Source organism: Cupressus sempervirens, chromosome 10 (assembly GCF_028749045.1).
Source record: "Cupressus sempervirens isolate cs-2001-9-10 chromosome 10, ASM2874904v1, whole genome shotgun sequence".
Lineage (NCBI taxonomy): Eukaryota > Viridiplantae > Streptophyta > Pinopsida > Cupressales > Cupressaceae > Cupressus > Cupressus sempervirens.
This window is the reverse complement of record NC_143127.1, coordinates 609,083,594-609,103,450: the sequence shown is the minus strand read 5'-3', so window position 1 is coordinate 609,103,450 and position 19,857 is coordinate 609,083,594.

The following is a 19,857-nucleotide window of genomic DNA, read 5'->3' as shown; positions in this document are numbered from 1 at the left end:
TGTTCATTTGTTCTAAAAATGATTTCATAGGTCATCGTTTCCTATAAGTAGAGTATCATCCAAAAATATCTCTACCAACACAATTTTGTTATTTGGTCCTTCCTTGATGTATACACTACTATTATCATTTATTATTTGAAAACCAATCTGTATCAAGTAGTTATGTAGTCTTTCATACCAAGCTCTAGGAGCTTGTTTGAGACCATATAGAGCTTTGTGTAATTTACAAACAATGTCACTTTTGTCAAGATCAAAAAAATCTTTTGGTTGTTCAATGTAGACTTCTTCATCAATAATTCCATTCAAGAATGTCAATTTAATATCCATTTGTTATACTTTGAATCCTCTATGAGAAGCATATGCAAGTAGGGTCCTAACACCTTCTAATCTTGCAACAGGAGTAAAAGTCTCAACATAATCAATTCCTTCTTCTTGAGAATAGCCTTTACACACTAATCTGACTTTGTTTCTTGATACTTGTCCATCTTCATTCAACTTATTTATGAATACCCATTTTGGTCCAATCACATTTTTATCTTTAGGTCTAGGAACAAGAGTCCAAGTTTTGTTCTTTTCTATCTGTTCTATTTCTTTATTCATTGCCTCAATCCAACTTTCATTTTCTATAGCATCCTTAATACTTCTAGGTTCAAAATTAGTAAGTAAACATGTACCTTTTGTTTTTCTTCTTGTCATAGTAACTTTTTATTTATCTCTAATAATCTAATCAGGTGCATGATGCCCTCTGACATACTTGGCCAATACAAGTTCTTTTCCTTTTGAATGAATTGCACTATCTTCATTTTGAATCTCAACTTTTAGCTCAGTTCATTTAGACTCAATAGGCATTGGATCGGTAGCTTCAGAATGTGACTTGGGTCCCTGTGACTTAGTTTATACTTCTTGCAACTTTGTAGCTATAGAAGACATAGAGGGTGAAGTCTCCTTATTGTTAGATGTGCCTGGAAATGTATCAGGTTTGAAGTAGACAAATCTTTTGTAATCTTCTGCTTCCCTTTTTCTTTCTTCTTTAGTCTTTCTTACAAACTCAGCAATTCTCACATGTGCACTTTCTATGATTTTATGAGTTGACAAATTCAAAAATTTGTATGCCTTACTTCTACAAGAATATCCTAAGAATATTTCTTCATCACCTTTCACATCAAATTTTCCTTTTCTAGACTCTTTCAAGATACAACATTTACTGCCAAATAATTTTAGGTAACTTACATTGGGTTTGTATCCATACCATAACTCATAGGGAGTTTTATGTGAGTCCTTCTTCAACTGTACTCAATTCAAAGTATGAACTATAGTGCTAATGGCTTCCTTCTAGTATTTGATAGCAACATTCTTTTCAATCATTAGATTCCTTACATAATCCATGATGGATCTATTTCTTCTTTCAACTATTTCATTTTACTTAGGAGTACTAGGGATTGATACTTTCCTTTTGATTCCTCTTTCAATTCAAAAATTATTGAATTCATTAGAGATGAATTCACAACCTCTATCTGATCTTAAACATTTCAATCTTTTTCCTATTTCTTTTTCTACTCTTTCTAGATACCACTTGAATTTTTCCAATGCTTCTAACTTTTATCTAAGATATATAATAGTCATCAACAAAAAGAATAAAGAATTTTTCTCCACTATAACTTTCTATTCGAATGGGTCCACACAAATCAATATGCACAATTTCCAAGACATCTTCAAATTGATAGTTTTTACTCTTGAAACTAGTCTTTCCCATTTTCCCAATCTGACAATTTTTGCATAATCCAACATCTGGTTTTTTCAAACTAAGGATACCTCGTACTTTTCTAAATCTTCTTATTTTGACCATATTATCAAATTTTATATGAACATATTCTTCTGTGCCATAACCAAATTTCTTCCATTTGAGCAATAAAACATGAGCAATCACCAAGATCAATATAAAATAGTTTACCTCTTGTTTTTTTTCCTTATCCAATTAGATTCCCTTTTTCATCTAGTAGTCTTTCCTTGCCATGCATAAATTCTACCTTGAATCCAATGTTGATTAGCTATGCCACACTTAGAAAATTATGTTTCAGTCCTTCAACCCAATAAGCATTGTCACATACAAGTTCATTGGTTAATGAAATTTGGCCTTTCCCTTGTATGCAACAAGGTTCATTTTTTCCAAACCTTGCACTTCCTCCATCATAGTGTTCAAAGTGTTCAAACTTTGTTTTGTTTCCAATCATATGATGTGAACATCCACTATCTATGATCCATGTGTTATTTTTATTAACATGAGAGGTAAGTGTCATCTTATCTTCTTCTTCATTAGATTCATCTTTTATAGAAATGTACACTGTTTCATCTTCACTATTATCAAAATCTTTAGCCATAAAACAAGACTTCTTACCTTTGTCTTTGAAGGATTTGTGAGTTTTGGATTCCTTCTTTCCTTTATACTTGTGGCTCTTCTTTTCATCCTTTCTTTCTCTATTTGGGCACCTAGCAACAATATAACCAGTTTCTTCACATGAAAAGTAGATTAAGGGAAATTTACCTTTGTATTTTCCTCTACTTCTAGAATATTTCTTTGCAAGTAAAGCTTTGACAACTTCAAGATCATTGTTAGAACTTTCCTCTATTTCCTCTTCACTTATTGACTAAATGTCCTTTATTTTCTTGACTTTCTCTTTGGTTGAAATTTTAACTTCAAATGTAGACTCAATATTTTTGGAAGTTGGAACATAATTGTCAAAGTTGTCTAGCTCAAAAGCTATCAATCTTCCTACCAAGGCATCCAAACTTAACTTTTGGTTTGGGTCACATCTCTTTTCTTGAATAGTAGATGCTCTAATTGCATAGATAGCAAGAAAATTTCTGAGAACTTTACTTACAACAGTTCTTCCTTGATTTCTCCTCTAGAAGCTTTGATTGCACTGACACTAGCTTTGATTCTTTCCACATATTTGGAAACATTTTCATCTTCTCTAATTCTCATTTGATCAAACTATCCTCTAAGGCTTTCTACTTTGGCTCACCTTACATTTCATCAACACCATAGATGTCGTTTAGCTTGTTCCACATATCAAAAGTAGTTTTACAGTCTTTGATCTCATCAAATTCATTATAGCTGAGAAGTGATGCAATATCAATCATCATGATGTTATGGTTCTTTTTCTCAGCAAGATCTCCAACACATAATGTACCAATAGGAGTTTTGTATTCTTCATCAAGGCATTTGCAACTTGAATCACTAATGGTGGCTAGATGAAGTCTCATGAGTCCTTTTCATGCTAAAAAGTTGTCTCTATTTAACTTTGGAATTTATCTCTTGTAAGATATCCTGATCTTTAGCTTAGGCCCTTGAAACCTTTCCTACAAGCACCAAAAGCTCTAATATGAATTTTTGGAAATATAGGAGTAACTAAAAGGGGGCTAAATTAGTTACCACTAAAATATATCCCAGATCCCTTAGATGTCAACAATAAAATTTAGACTAAGAAAACTAATTATTTCTATTACTCAGTAAATGCAAAGTGTGTATTACTTTTATCAAATCTTAAAACATTAATAGTAATTAATCTTGCAAGAATAAGAGAAATAATATGAACACGTGAGACACCAAGATTTATCATGGAAACCCAAATTGGGAAAAACCACCAATGTAACCAGTTACTATTTTTCACTCTTCTAAAGTGATCCCTCTTAGAAGCCAACCCTATTAAAGGTTACAAAATACATTATTACGTGTGTCCCTATTAGGGGATTTAAACACCCTTCTAGGAGTGACATTTCAAGAGGTCTTAAAACAATTCAATGGAATTGCAACCTTGTTAGAAGATTTACAACTGGCTATTAAACCAACTTTGTTAAGTGATTTCAGATCACTACTACAATGGTTAGAAAGTAATAATGAGATGACTTGATTGTGATGCAACTAAATTTCTGAATCCAGATCTCTATTCTTCTTAAACTTGATCCTTCTTGATCAAATATTACTTTTCTCTTTCACAAGGATACCTACTTATCCTTCAAGTTTGCTTCCTCTCTTTTCTTCTCAATTCAATCAACACACTTGTACAAATACTAGAAATCTCAACCTGACCTTTTATTTATACCTTCCAAATTATCAATTCAGCCTAAATTCAAATTATAATAACTAATATTCATCATCATAGTTGACTAGAATCAATACATAGAGTAATTAAGCTTCATATTTCAAAACAAGAAAAATCCTTCGAAAGTTGACCCTACTTTGTAGAAACTAACTTTAGAATGATTTCCTTTGTTAACCAATAGAAGCTTGGTTAACATTGTGAGCTTGCAAAAATCCTTTGGAAATCGAGTGAACTTGTTGAACACTAACTCTATCCAACTTTCTCTTTGTTAACCGAGTGAGCTTGGTTAACAATCTTTTCTTCCTTAATTCCTTCGACACCTGAGTGAGCTCAATAGACACTATCATCTATTCAGAGTAAATCTATGAATGCTCGATAGATAAGGAAAGCTATCTTCACTGACAAAGTGAGCTTGCTAAGAATTGTCTATCAATTGGTATAAAATTTGTGTAACATCAAAGACAACACACAATTAATCAATTGTATCCAACAGTGGTATATAGATTGAAGAAAGAATTTTATGGCTCAAAATAAGCACCTAGAATCTAGTATGCAAGATTGAACAAGTATTTTACAAAATCAAGATTTTCTTAAGGTATGACAGATAGTAACTTGTGTTTGAAAAAAATTTAAAAAGAACTTTTGATTATTGTGATATTTGTGGATGACATAATCTTTGGAGATAATGATGAAGCAAGTGACAAGTTTTCTAATGACAGAATGGATTTGAGATGAGTATGATTTGTGAGATGAAATATTTCTTAGGTCTATAGATTGTGCAAAAAAGTGATGGTGTTTACCTATCATAGACTAAGTAAATGAAAGACTTTTTGAAAAGAGTGTGAGAATGAAAACCCTAGAGGGGAAACCCTAGTGGGAATGATACCCACAAGATGAAATGATAATATATATATTCCTTGTTAGAAGATAGACCCTGTTAAGAGTCTCTTACAATATTCAATACATATGAGTCCCTATTAGGAGACTTTGAATCCTTTAGTGGGAAAATCCTTTATTAGAGGGAAAACCCTAGTGGGAATGATACCCACAAGATGAAATGCTAATATAAATATTCCTTGTTAGAAGATAGACCCTGTTAAGAGTCTCTTACAATATTCAATACATATGAATCCCTATTAGGAGACTTTGAATCCATATTAGGAGATTTCAACCCTATTAGGATTTGTGCAACTCTATTAGGAGTTGTGCTACCCTATTAGAAGTTTTGGAAGATAGCTGGAACCACTTCCCAAATAACTTCAAGGTTAAGATAAAAAAATCTCACTATCCAAATGATATCTATATTATTCCTTGCAAAATAATAGAACTAAAATGCACTTCCTTCCTCTATCTCTATCCTACCAACTAGCCTTCTACTCCTTCAAATCTTGTAACAAGATCTCATATTATGTGTCCAATGATCACTTGGATCAGTTATACGTATTTAGTAAGAATTTTAATCATTCTCACACTATGTACTAATACTTTACATTCCACTTAATCTTCTTCTTCTACATACATTATAAATAAGGAAAATAAATTCCTTTATACCTTGTCTTGATAATAATTCCTTGAGAGGATTTCCCAATTAATTAAAATAAGATAATTAGTTAATTCACAATTACAATAGTACTATCAGCTCATAGTCTATATAAAAATTAACACATATGAAACCATGTCTTACACACATGTTGGCATCATCAAATAGTTTTCCTCAATCACTATGTAATTATACATCTCTTCATTGAATCTCAAATGAAAGATAGTGGTAGATCATTAGAACTCTATTTTCCAATGCTTTATTTGTACATTGGTTCTAGTAAATCAAATGTAACTTCCATATACCATCAAATCAAACTTAGCCCTCTTAACCACATCATTGGGAACACCTCAGAAGCATTTTCTCCACCATGCATCATCTAAAAATTCCTCAACTTTTATGCATCATAAGATTATTGAATACTATTTTTGTAGTATTTATAGAATTATGCTATGTTGACATCAATGAAAAATTTAGTCATGAATGCAACATATTAGTACTCTTCAATGCTTAGGATACTACCCCAATGTAGTATTATCAACATTCATGCTAAAAAATATTTGGCTTGGAAAATTGTAAGCATGTTGGTGAACCAATGATCATTAGTCACAAGTTATTTAGAAAAGATGAGACACCTATAGTTGAGTAGAAAAAACACAAATCCATGATTGGAGGTTTGCAATATCTAACTCACACTACATCATATGTATAAAATGCAGTTGGTATAGTAGAAAATTTAAGTCAAATCCTAGAGAAGCACACTATATAGTAGCAAAAAGGATATTTAGATATTTAAAGGGTACACCTAATTTTGGTTTATGGTATTATAGTTCAAGCAATTTTAATTTGTGTGCATATACTTATGAAAATTGGGTAGGTAGTATGGATGAGAGAAAGAGCACCAACAATGGAGGATTTTTACTTAGAGGAAGATTGGCTTCTTGGATAGGAAAGAAAAAAAATATTGTATCTCATAGAGTACAATAGAAATAGAGTATGAAGAAAAAAAAAATTATAATTAAATCATGTGGATGAACTAGATGTTCAAAACCTATTATCATACAGTATGATAACACAAGTATAATAAGCATGTCTTAAAATCTTGTTTTTTATTCTAATGCTAGCATATATCCATTAAGTATCATGTTTTGAGAGAGATAGTTGCATAGAAAGAAATCATATTAGAGTATGTGAATAGAAAAGAGAATATTCTATATATCATTACAAAGCCTTTTCCTAATGATACATTTGATTATTTGTGAGGTATGCTTAGGGTTATGCCCTTGCCTACTTCTGAGTAGATGATGCAAAGAGGGCATCAGTCTACTAGTATATAGCTCTATTATTTAACTAGATTGAATAGTGATGCTTCTTATATGGGGGTGTATCTATGGTGAATAGAGTCATCGAGGACTAATGGTAGGTGGCATAGGCCAATTTCTTTACACACTTGAGCTAGTTGAAGACTTGGAGCAAATGATTGACATAGTGAAGCCTTCATCATTGATGCTAATGGGTTGAGAAGTGTACATGAAAAAATTCCTCTAACATAATGGGGGAGAGATTGTGTACATGAAAGACATCTTCTAATAATATGTGGGAGATATAGGTATGAAGGATAATTGTCCATAAGTAGATTTATGTCAATGAGAAGAAAAATTGAGCTATATTAATGGGGGAGAAGTGTGAACAATTTATTTCCATGCATGTAGGAATGAGACAACATAGAGGAGGAGTTGTTACTATAAGTAAAAGTGTGAACAACTAATACCAATCCTAAAGATGAGGAAGTGCATATGGAGAAGTGTTCCTATGAGTTTCAAATTTGATTGATGAAGATGAATAGAAAAGAAGATTTGGTATTCTTGGAACTTAGATGTTTTCTATATTTGTTTCCATCAATTCCAAAGGGGGAGACTATTAGCGTGACTACTAATGGGATCCCTTTGGGGGATTATCCTAAGCATTGGAGAGATATTCAACATGATTGACATTTTATATTCATTACTGTGTTTGTCATTGATGTTAACATAGTATTATTTTTGTAAAGACTTGTAGAGTAGTAGATATTGAATAAGGTTGTACATAATGTGTATTGATGATGAGTTTAAATGAAATTAAGGATATATTCTACATTGTATCCTAATGAAGTGGAAAAGTGCATGTACAAAGAGTTAAAGACATGTGAGAGTTACTCATGAATCATAGAGGACATTCTGCAAATATAGCACCTAAGAATTGGTTTTTGATGTTTAGATTGTATCTCTCAATAGGAATATAATTGTAATGAGAGAAGTTAGATAATAGAAATAGACAACCTAATAATGACATCACCAAGTGTGCAAGGTCATAGGTTGTACATATGAGAAGTTATATAGACTACGAGTCGAGATTATTGTGTAATTATAAAATGATTGTAATATCTTAATGAGGACCTATTATTATTAATTGAGAAAGCCTCAAGGCTGTGTTGGTCTTAGATTGGTTTTGACAATTGAGTGTCAACACACTTAACCAATTCTTCAGTTGATGCCGAGTATAATATAGAAGCCGAGCTACAATGTATGCTAAGCTAGAAAGTTCAATAAGTGTCAAGTGAACTTTAGGTGCCAAGCAATCTTTAGGTACCGAGAAAAGTTCAAGTGTTGAGAAAAGGTTAGATGCCAAGTCACTATAGATGCCAAGTGAAACATAATTACTATAGGAGCCGAGTGAGTTAGTTTTCCTACATATGCCTAGCATTAGCAACTAGTATGTGCCAAGTAACATAGAATCAGTATATGAATTTGTGCCTTCACAAACTCATATGTAAACCATTTTTAGAGCCAACATAGGATGAATCTTGAAGGATCTTGAAGATAAGATCAAATCTTTTGCATTACCTATGCAATCTGCATGCAACCAAAAAGAAAAATGTAGAAGGCATGCAACCAATAGGAAAAGTGCATGAAATGAGTAGGAAATATAGATTTAATATTAATCATAGATTCATACCTAACCCTAAGTCTTTGAAATCTTTAAAAGGAGAATAAAGCCTCATTCTACAAGAGAGAGGATATGTGAGATAGAAGTGTAAGGGTGAATTATAGAAAAGTGCAGAAGGGTAAAAGACTTGGTGAAGAACAGAGAAGCATAGCAAAATCCAATTGTTGAAGAACAGAGTATCAGAACCCCATAGAGTGACATATCAAATCAAGCAAGGATCAGATCAATAAGAGCAGAACAAAGTTTTGGAATCAACAATTAAAGATTGCAAAGATATCAAGTCAAAGACTTTCTAATACTCTCTAGCAATTGTATTAAATATGGAAATACTATGGACTTAGATTGGCCTAGCAGTGATTTGTAAATCCTTTAATAGAGTGGCATTCCTAGTGAATGTATTAAAGTCCTTTAACCAGGCCTAATTTTAGTAGGGTAATGAAATCCTTTAACTAGGAAAATCTTAATAGAGTGTAAAGTCTTTATCAGTATAGGCCTTTCATAGGGCAGAGCATTGGAAGTGGTCAAACATTGTAGCCTTGAATAGTTACATATTTCTATAGTGATATTTTGTGGGTATCATCCCTACCCCAATTTTACCTTCTCATTTTGGAGGGTTTTTGGGTCACCAAAATTGTGTGTTAGCTATTTTTATGCATGTCTTTACTTTCATGTGAATAGTTTCAATTAAAAGGATTTGGGAAAGGTTAAAGTTAGTTACTTCTGATTCACCCCCCCACCCAAAAGTAAATCTTCCCACTTGTTAATTCTAACAATTGGTATGAGAAAGGTTATTACAAGGAGAAGCATTAAAAATTGGAGAAAATATCTAAAAATGGAAGTCTAAAAAGTTGGAAAGATCATAGAGAATCAAACAATTGGCATACAACTTGCTTTACATGCTTTGGAAGAAGCTAGAGGAGAATTGAAGAAATCCTTAAAAAGAAGAAGAGAGATTTCCATAGCTGAGAAAGACACATAGTATAAGGAGATTGACACCTCAAATCTATTTTCAAATGGAGACTCCAAAGAGTTTGATGCAGTAATAGAAAACATGATGGAGAAAAATAGAGCTCAAGTAGAAGAAATCAGAATACTAAAGCTTGAACAAGAATCACAAGTCATAATGCTTTGTGAGGTGACTGAACAAAAGAAAAGAGCCATTGAAGATAAGGCTATGCTAGAAGAAGATAAGAGAAACCTTGCCAACATACTAGAAGAAAAGTTAATTGAGCTTGCAAGAATTTCAAACATGTAGATAAACACCTTGAGTCAGATGATGAATGCACATCATGAACTAAATGTCAAGAATATTGAGATCGCTACACTGAAGATGAAAAATGAACAATTGCAAAATGGCCTAAAAAGAGAGAAGGAGATTGTAGAAAGATTCAAAAAACCCAATGAGGCCATCAAGTACTTTGATCAACTACTAAAATCATCAAGGGCTAGCAATGACACTTCATGACTAGGTTACATCAGCACTGAACAAAGAGTGTCATCCAAAGCTATAGAAGAAAGGAGTAACAAAGGTAAGAACACTAAACCTACTTATCATTTTTGTGGTAAAAAGAGACATACCTCTAATGTATGTAGGAGCAAAAATACCCATTAGCATGATAAGCCTAAGAATGCAGGTTATATTCATAAGTGCAAAAACCAAGGATATCAAGCACATAATTGCAGGACTAGACTATCAGAACACCAAAATTTGAAGGTCACTACTACAATTGAAAGAAGTATGGACATAAAGATTTTGAGTGCAGATCAAAACCTATGTGGACACCAAATTAGGTAGCAAGGGATAGTAACCATGATCATCATTACAATTGGGACTACAACACTAGGTATAGTTGTCATTACTATTAGGAATATGGACACATTCCCAAAAATTGCATAAGAACACATTTTAGAGGGAACTATAGTAGATGGTTGAACCAAACCACATGTTTCAGTTTCTTGAAGACTGGTCATATCAATAGGAATTTCCAAACAAAGTCAAAGGCACCCAACTCAAAGAATGACAAAGGTAAAGAGAACGTAGATGTTGAATAAATCAAAGGATAAATGAATAAAACATGGAAGAAGAAAGATGAGAGTAGCATATCCAATGAAGGGATCACTTCACCTAATAGGTCAAGTGGTCACAATTCATCAAACTAAGCAAGAGAAGGCATAAGGGACTAATTTACAAAGTTTTATCATACATCAATTCCTAGAAAAGAAAGTACTAAAAAATAATTGATCAGCATGAACAAAGATGCAAAGTTAAAAATTCAAGATTTCACAAGTGTTGCCAAGTTTCCCTCAGATGCTGAGTAAAAATCTAGTATATATCAAGTTGATTGTCAAAACAATATGAGTCAAATGATTAGTAGAAGCCAAGTTGGTAGAGACAACCAAGTGAAAAAGAAATCTCAGTTAAAGCCAAGTAAGTAATACTCTAGTACAAGCTGAGTGGTGAAAAGGCAATGGAAGCTGAGTAATGTAAAATCTTTCAGAAGCTAAGTGGATAGCTATCAATGCACTAAGCATTAAATGTGATGAAAATAAGGTATATTATCTTATTTTCAATCATTTTTTTAAATCGAGAATGAAGAGAACAAACAAGAAAGAGCATAGAGAAAATCCAAAGTAGAGAATCTAGTGTATAAGAAAAATTCAACAGCATTCCAAGCATGATTCCATTAATTTCAAGGTATTTATGACTATGTCGAGCTATGCAGTTTCATGTTTTCTTCATGTTAAAACCGTAGATTGTGTAAAATGGCTTTTAGTTCTAGAAAAGCTCAGGAGAAGGAATCATTTGAAGTCCAATTAGTGTCCAAAGAGGTCAGACGACCTAATTTTTGTCCCATACCTAAAGTTGCATATAACAATGACCCAACTAGAGCCCTATCCATCATACCCCCTAAGGTTGTAATGGTTCAAGATGTAAAAAAATGTTATAATTGAAAGATTGGAGCCATAGATGACATGGAAATGAGGGAGGATTATGAAAAATTGTGTGAAAATAGAGTGTTGAAGGAAGAGTATAGAATTCTTGAGAGGAAGGGTTTAACGCGAGCCCTAAAATTCCCTACGGTGTTCAAGACAAAATGGATTAGACTAGTGTTGAGCATAATGCATGATGGTAGCTTATGGTTGGAGGATGGCCCTATAAAAATGATAAAGAGAATTGTACATAGAGTGACATGGTATCCAATCATAGATCAACCAAAGATGCTTATAAGTGATTCTAAGGAGGAGATTGAGAAAAACACTAGCATAAAATGGAATAAGAGAGGGATGACGATTGACACTATCCAAGACCTTCTAGTTGACTTTGTAATTAGTTTCATTGCACACAAATTCTACCAATCTAATAGACTCAACAGGGTGCCTTATATTGCAGTAGATGTAGGATACAAATTGGTGAAGAAGGATCATAAATATGATCTTACAGAGCTGCAACTACAATAGATCAATGAAAATTTAGTAGCAATCGAGAGAACAAAGGGAGCCCAATGCAAATTTGGTGCCATTTTCATATGTATTTTCTTTTATGTTTAGAATGAATTTCCTTCTTTGGGAAAAGTGGCATGGAAAATTGATAGGTCAATCATAGCTTAGGTCAATGAATACATAGAGTAGATGGGAGCTAATTTTGAGACCTTGATGACTAGTTATTTTGAGCACATTAAGAAAAAAAATGAAGCAAAGGCTCATAATTCTAGTTTCCTTAGTAGAAAAATATGTAAATGATGTATGTTTTCTTGTAGATATAGATTATACATACATACATGATGCCGTAGCAAGAGTGAGATGGTTAAGACCTCTTGGGTATAAAATAAACATAGATGAAGCATCAACAACAATAACTACATTATTGGTAGATAAAGTTGACAAGGATGCACCACATTTTGGAACTTCTAACATGGTAAGATCAAAAGTGGATATGGAGTTAAAGACTACCTCCACTTTGAAAAAGAAAGACAAGCTTGTTAAGAAGCTAAAAGATAAATTTGGGGAAGGTACTACAGGAGAAGCAGAAGAAGAAGATGAAGATGCCAAGGATGATGAAGAAGAACAAGATTAGGAACCACTTCCCTTAATCCAAGCCATGGGGGAAGATGTAAATGAAGAGGAAGGTGTCGAGCAGAAAGCACCAAAGGTTGAGCCAAAGAAGAGAAAAGCTCAAAAATAGCCAATTACACAACCCAAGAGAAAGAAGAAGGCTACAAAGCTGAGCCCAACTAAGCCAACTACAAGGGCTGACACTAGGGCTACAACTTAAGGGGAAAAGGAGTAGGAAAAATAGAAGGCAAAAGAATAAGGAGGACCGGTAGAGTAGAAAAAGAGAAGAAAGTCTTTTGCACCTCTTGAATCAAATGAAGAGAGAATAGAGTTTGATGAAGAAAAATTTAGATTGGTAAGTTGTTCTGCTACATCTAAATTGGAAAACATTTGCAATAATATTAGAGACAATGTAGATTTAACTACTCTTAAGACCGTAGATTTCAATAAATTGTTAAAGGAATAACAAAATATAGTGGAAGAGACCATCTACACTATGATGGCTAAGTTCAAGGGCACCCCACTTGAACTAGATAATTCAATGCCTAGCGAGCTAAGCTCATTAGTTGAGGATAACTGGCATTACTATCTCAAAATGAAGAAGGAAATAAGAGAGTCTACATTGGCTCATGTAATGCTAGACCTTACTAAAGGTCAAATAACAAAGGCTAGTAAGAAGCAGCAAAGAAAATTTGCACCCAAATATAGAGCCTTCAAAATCTTGTAGAACCAAATAGAAGATGTTATCCAAAAATCCACACAAATATGGAAATTAATATATGGTTTTACAACTATGAAAGAAGGGTAGGAAGACCCATTTGAGGGTAGAAATGATGATGAAGAAGAAGAGAATGCAAAATAGGAAGAAAGAGATAAATAAAAAGATGAAGAGATAGAAAATGAGATAGTGGAGAAGACACATGGTGAAGGGGCAATAGCTAAAGAGCAATAGAATGAATAGAGTGTCCAAGACACCCAACGACCACCACCAAGTCCTCCACATACAATACCTATAGAACCAATAATTGTTAAGGATGTTCCTGACACCTCAAATCAAAACATCAATCCTTTAACTGTAGAGGATCTCAAAAAGATCCTTCACCAATCTTCATTGCAAGCACAACTTTGTACAAATCCAATTTTGGTGAGTGTTGATGAGCTGCAAAAAGTTGTAGTAGAAATAACTAGGGAGAAAGAAAGCACACAAGAACAATCTTCACAACCTCCCACAACTATAGTAGATCAACACAAAGATCAAGAAGAACAAGACAAAATTGCTAAGGTTGATTATACAATAAAAGTGACAACAACTACCAAGAAGCAAGCAAAGGAAAAAATATGGCAAGACGTTCTTACTACACAAAGTCAAGGTGCACCTCCACAAATTATGATCATTAGTGATCAAGGTAGTAGAGAAGAGGAGAAAGAAGAAGAGAAAACCCCTAAGGAGCAGGAGGAAATACAAACATTGGTGAACTTGTCTACATCAGGAAATCCTAATAAAAATCCAAGAACTAATGTAGTACCATTACAAATTTTAGCACTAGGTTTGAGCTCTACCAAGGTTGCAAGGGTACTTCACTATGAAGACCCTACACTTCATGAAGAATAGTCATACCCACTTATAACTCAAGAACCATGAACCTACAATAGATAAATGAAGTGCAAGAGGCACTATAGAGGAGGAAGAAACAAGAAATACTCATAAATGAGTTTAGGCAAAAGAAAGCATTGGTGGAAGTCAAGGACATATTTCTTGATGCATTCATCTTGCAAGTACCTGATGAGACCCAACCCATAATGGATCAATTGTCTAGTATTATGGACCAAGTATATAATGAAGACCTAGAAACTAATATCAAATTATTAGAATTGTTAGAAAAGAATTTTTAGATGAAAGTAAATGAGAAAATATCAAGTGAAATAACACTTTCACAAGTTGAATTGGCAAAGAAGATTGAAAAAGTGAAGAAAGTACTTGAGAATGTATTCTCATTGTACAAAAAATTGTGTGATTCCTCATATTTCACATAGGAAACTAGCCAAAGAATACTAAGCTTGGAATGAAATCTAAATATTTCTAGCACTTAGCTACCCAAAGATCTAGCTTAGAGTGAGAAGAATTTTGTAGCTACACTTTGCACATAAAAAGAATTAGCTATATTGACAATTGAAGAGGCCAATATTAAGGCCAAATTGATGAAAATTCAATCTTCCATTACCCCACATTTGGAAGTGCTCCATAAGGAACAAGCTTATGTAGAAAATCTTCTAAAGAAAGATCATAATCTTTCTACTTTAGAAGGCCTTGTTCATCTTGCAATAGAGACAACAATTCAACACAAGTCATTGGAGATTGCTTTCAATAATTGGGATGCTTCTCTCAAGATGATTAAGGACATAAATAAAAGATATTTGGCAAAGTATTCTATTTATCCTTAGGACCCTTTGACACAAGTGTCAAAAAAGGGGAGATAATATTCATGGGGGATATAATTCATTATTGTATCTAATAAGAATGGGGGAGATGTGAATAAGAATGGTTACATAATACATTCTTTGATGGAAGTAATAAAGAATATCCAAATGAGGAGATATTAAAATTCACATTTTAAGGAAGTAATAAAGCTAAAAAGGATGAAAAATTTCAAATAGATGTGAAAAGGGAAAAGATAAATAGTATAGGGAGTAGAAATAGGATACAAATAGATACAGAGTGCAAACAAGGAAAAAAGAATTAGATATATCAGCATGAGACACATTTAGCACAAGAATTTGGTTACAAGAATGGAAATGGCACATCAACTTAGAGAGAGTTACAATATTTTGAGGTATACAAAATTTTTGAAGTTTTGGACATATGCTAAACAGAATATGTAGTATACTCATAAAGATCAAATTTAAAATTTCTAGTTAAGTGTTTTTTCCACTCATGTCAAAGGGGTAGATTGTTGGTCTCAGATTGGTTCTGATAATTGAGTGTCAACACACTTAACCAATTCTTCAGTTGATGCCAAGTATAATACAAAATCTGAGCTACAATGTATGCCAAGCTAGAAAGCTCAATAAGTGTTGAGTGAACTTCAGGTGCCAAGCAATCTTTAGGTACCAAGAAAAGTTCAAGTGCCAAGAAAAGTATAGATGGCAAGTCACTATAGATATTGAGTGAAATAGAATTACTATAGGAGCTGAGTGAGCTAGTTTTCCTATATGTGTCGAGCATCAACAACTAGTATGTGTCGAGTAACATAGAATCAACATATGAGTTTGTACCTTCACAAACTCATATGTAAACCATTTTTGGAGCTAACATAGGATAAATCTCAAATGATCTTGAAGATAAGATTAATCTTTTGCATTACCTATGCAATCTACATGCAACTAATAAGAAAAATGTAGAAGGCATGCAACCAATAGGAAAAGTACAAGAAATGAGCAAGAAATATAGATTTAATATTGATCATAGATTCATACCTAACCCTAAGTCTTCAAAATCTTTAAAAGGAGAACAAAGCCTCATTATGCAAGAGAGAGGATATGTGAGATACAAGTGTAAGGGTGAATTATAGCCAAGTGTATAAGGGTAAAAGACTTAGTGAAGAACATATAAGCATAGTAGAATCTAGTTGTTGAAGAATAGAGTATCAAAACCCCATAGAGTGACATATTATATCAAGCAAGATTAGATCAATAAGAGCAAAACAAGGATCTAGAATCAACAATTGAAGATTGCAAACCTATCAGGTCAAAAACTTTCTAATACTCTCTAGCAATTGTATTAGATATGGAAATCCTATGGACTTTGGTTGGCCTAGTAGCCATTTGTAAATCCTTTAATAGGGTGGAATTCCTAGTGAATGTATTAAAGTCCTTTAACCAAGCCTACTTGTAGTAGGATAGTGAAATCCTTTAACTAGGTCATTTTTAATAGAGTGCAAAGTCTTTAATAGGATAGGCCTTTCATAGGGAAAACCATTGAAAGTGGTCAAATATTGTAATCTTGAATAGTTACATATTGTTGTAGTGATATTTTGTGGGTGTCATCCCCACCCTAGTTTTACCTTCTCATTTTTTAGGGTTTCTAGGTCACCAAAATTGTGTGTTATCTATTTTCATACATGTCTTTACTTTCATGTTTATGAGATAAATTAGATGCATGTGAATAGTTTTAGTTAAAAGAATTTTGAAAAGGTTAAAGTTAGTTACTTCTAATTCACGCCCCCTCCCCCCCTCTCATAGAAGTAAATCTTCCCACTTGTTAATTCCAACAAGATGATTCAAATAATTATTTTAAGGATATGGTATAAAAAAAGGTTATTTTACTTGTGGTAAAGTATGCAAGTGATGTGAATAATTGTGCAAGTGCAAATTATGCAAATGATATGCAAAATTGATAAATGTGTGTAAGTGATCCAAGAGATTATTGGATGCAAAATTTGATGATCTACTATTGATATTAGAAGAGAATTGTTATGGTCAAGAGAAAAAATGAATTTGAGTTATTGCATTCTTATTATTGTGTAAGGAATAGTATAGAGATCAGTTGGATAGTGAGTGTTGTGGTCTTTCCCCTAAAGTTGTTTACATAATGGGTCCCACCTTCTACAACTTCTAACAAGTTGGTATAACTCTTAATAGGTTTAGAATCTCCTAACATGGATCCAAAGTCTCCTAATAGGGAATAATATGTACTAAATGTATTTTATTGGCTCCTAACATAGTCCATCCTCTTACAAGGAACTTTTATACTACTAAATCATTTTGTGGGTACCATCCTCATGAGGTTTTCCCTTTGATCAAGGGTTTCCCTAGTTAACATATATGGTGTTATTGTGTATCTTTATCTTCTCAAGGTTGTTGATTAGATTGCTTACATGGTTAAGGATTAATAAGGTTGATAAATGTTTTATTATTTTGATAACTAATTCAACCCCCAAATAGTTATCTTGGTGTACTTCACTTTCTAACAAATTAGTCATCTAGAAAGAGATTGAAGAAGAAATATAAGACCAAGTAGTGAATTCACTATTGGTAAAGGGGAGACAAAGGTTGTGATCAAAGAAAAAATATGAGGAATTTTCATAAATGTGGACAAAAAAGAGAAAAGTAGTAGAGGTAGTTATTCTTGATGAGATCATAGGCTTACTATTCATCAGTGAGACCTCATAGAAAAATTAATATTGTCAAAACTTAATGGGGTTATATAACAAAAGAATAATCTTTAAACTAGTCCCCTGATCTAAGCTAGTAAGTCACATTACGATGATTAATGATGTCGAGTGATTGTTCCATTGACAAGTTAGCACAACTCATAGCTCATAGAGTGAAGGACAAAAAGTGACTTGTGGTAGGACAATATTTTTCTAACCATTCTAACCATAACCCTACAATTCCTATATATAAATAGATTCATTCTAATTCATTTTTTACTTTGTAATATTGAACTCACTTTTACTTTCAAGATTATTTCTAAGTGAATTTATGGAGTACTATTAGTAAGCACATAGAGAAATATAAAAGGAAATTCATGTTAAAAACATGGAATACTAGGGGGGTGGGTGGGGGTGAATCAATAATCTAAAAACTTTTTCCCATAACATGATATTGTTAATTTAAACTATGCATAAGAAACTAAACCAATAATGCATAATATTAAAGATAACCAAACATAATGAGAACTCATAACACCATATTTTTTTAACTAGGAAAAGCTTGGCCAAGGTAAAACCTTGTTGAAGATAATACCCACAAGATGATCCACTAAAGAAAAGTATCTAGTTAAGGATGTTGACCCTGTTAGGAGTCTATTAATTACATATAGTGTCTTGGTTCTTGTTAGAGGACTAGGCCCTGTTAAAAACCTCAACACTGTTAGGAGTTGCTTCAATCCTATTGGGACTTGGTGATACAAATATAACGTATGTAGGATGTGCCCACTACCCAAACATAAAATATATAATTAAGCTTCCTTACAAAAATAGAGATACAAAAATTATCATCTTAGTTTTGTACTTCATAGTTCCCCTAATCATGTACATCAGAATTTACATCATACAAGGCTCTAATATCATAAAGAAAATCTTCACATAAGTTTTCATATAATCTAAAACCACACTCAACTTTGCAAGGTATGATCTTTACTTATATGTTTTCCTTTTAGCAAAACTCAATCTTGTTAGCCTTGATTCTTTCACACACTTGGCTAATTATAAAATTTCCAATTGCTAACTCAAGGTTAACATCTAGGATGTCCTCCCATCATAGCTAAGTAATTATTGTTTTACCAATATAGTTCCTTAAGTTTTCATACTCAATCTTCTATTGAGTTTTGGTCTGCCTTGCTAATTACCTACACTAGTAAATCCTCTATAATTATTGATGTACTATCCATACACATCTACGCATTGGAATACATAGTCATTATTCTACCAACTATCTATCATTAACTGTGCATGTTTCAACTATGGAATTGTCATCTGTACTGATAGAATCTATAGGGAGTTCATAGTTCATAGGGAGTTTGGTTTGAGTCTTTCTTGAACTTAACTCTATTCAAGGTATGAACTATAGTGTTGATAGCTTCCTTCTAGTATTTGATTGCAACATTCTTCTCTATCATCAGTGTTCTTGCCCAATCCATGATGGATCTATTTCTTCTTTCAACTATATTGTTCTACTGAGGTGTACCAAAGGTTGATACTTGTCTTTGAATTCCTCTTTCAATGTAGAAATTATTGAATTCATTGGAAATGAATTCACCACCTCTATTTGATTTTAAACATTTCAATTTCATTCCAATTTCTTTTTCTACACTTGCGAGATACCATTTGAATTTTTCAAAAGTTTCTAATTTTTCTTTTAGATACATTACAATCATCATTCTAGAATAATCATCAAAAAATAGAATGAAAAAAATTTCTCCACCATAACTCTCTATTCCAAAAGGTCCACATAAGTTAGTATATACAATTTCTAAGACTTCTTCTAATTGATAGTTTTTTCTTTTGAAACTAGTCTTTCCCATCTTACCAATTTGACAATTCTTGCATAAACCCATATCAAGTTTCTTCAAATCAGGACTACCTCTTATTCTTCTATGTTTTCTTATCTTAACTAGATTATCAAAGTTTACATGACATAGTAGTTTTTCCCATAACAATCTTTCTTCTATTTGAG